Source organism: Peromyscus maniculatus, chromosome 19 (genome assembly GCF_049852395.1).
Source record: "Peromyscus maniculatus bairdii isolate BWxNUB_F1_BW_parent chromosome 19, HU_Pman_BW_mat_3.1, whole genome shotgun sequence".
NCBI lineage: Eukaryota > Metazoa > Chordata > Mammalia > Rodentia > Cricetidae > Peromyscus > Peromyscus maniculatus.
Genome location: NC_134870.1, coordinates 66,806,905 through 66,807,996, shown reverse-complemented (window position 1 = coordinate 66,807,996; position 1,092 = coordinate 66,806,905). Strand labels below are relative to the sequence as shown.

At 50.6% G+C, this 1,092-nt stretch overlaps 1 pseudogene; it reads right to left on the bottom strand.

Annotated features, from left to right (window-relative positions):
- Positions 1-984: 984 nt before the first annotated feature.
- LOC121824189 (5S ribosomal RNA) lies at positions 985-1,092 on the bottom strand (annotated as a pseudogene).

Here is a 1,092-nt window from a genome sequence, read left to right as displayed (position 1 = left end):
CAGTCCTTGTTATTTCCCAGCATCCATCCTTGCTCTGGAATTACCCTGGGCAGGGCCTCTGGGACAAGTCTCCTGGGCACTGTAATTTCCCCTGGCTACAGTGTGTCATTACACTTGGTGCTGATGATACGACGCCTGTGTGAAGCCAAGATTACAACCCCTGCCGGGACGGGATTGCCAGGACCCGTCCAGGGATGGGACAGTCTGGTTGTGGAGCAGGCCCTCTGCAGAGATCCTTCCCTCCTGTAGCCACTGGCATCTCCAGCCTCTGCCTGGGGCTCAAGACCCACAGCAAGGCTTGGAATGCAGCAGGCTGCCACTCTCTCCCTGTGGGTTTCTCATGAGCCTCCACATCCTCGGCTGTAAAATGGGCTAGTGACAGCATTCCCTGAAGGACCACACTACATAACTTGCAGAAGCTCTCTTGCACAGTGCTCTGTAAATACCAGTTGTTTATTTTTTTATTTCTACAGTATAGACGTCCATGATGTCTCTGTACATGTGCGGGACAGAGGAGGACAACTTTCCAGAGTCAATTCTCTTGTTCTACCTTTCTACCTTTAGGTGGGCTCTAGGATCAAATTTAGAGCATCAGGTTTGCATGGTGACCTAGTCAGGGTTACTAGTACTGGGATGAAACACCATGACCAAGCAACTTGGGGAGAAAGGGTTTATTTAGTTTACACTTCCACATCACTGTTCATCACTGAAGGGAGTCAGGACAGGAACTCAAACAGGGCAGGAACCTGGAGGCAGGAGCTGATGCAGAGGCCATGCAGAGGTGCGGCTTATTAGCTTGCTCCCCATGGCTTGCTCAGCCTGCTTTCTTCAGAAACCAGGACCACCAGCCCAGAGATGGCACCACCCACCATGATCTGGGTCCTCCCCCATCAATCACTAATTAGGAAAATGCCTTACAGCCCAACCTTAAGGAGGCATTTTCTTTTTTTCCTTTATTTTTATTTTATTATCATTTTTTTTTTAAGCCTACAGCACCCGGTCTCCCATCCAAGTACTAACCAGGCCCGACCCTGCTTAGCTTCCGAGATCAGACGAGATCGGGCGCGCGTTCAGGGTGGTATGGCCGTAGAC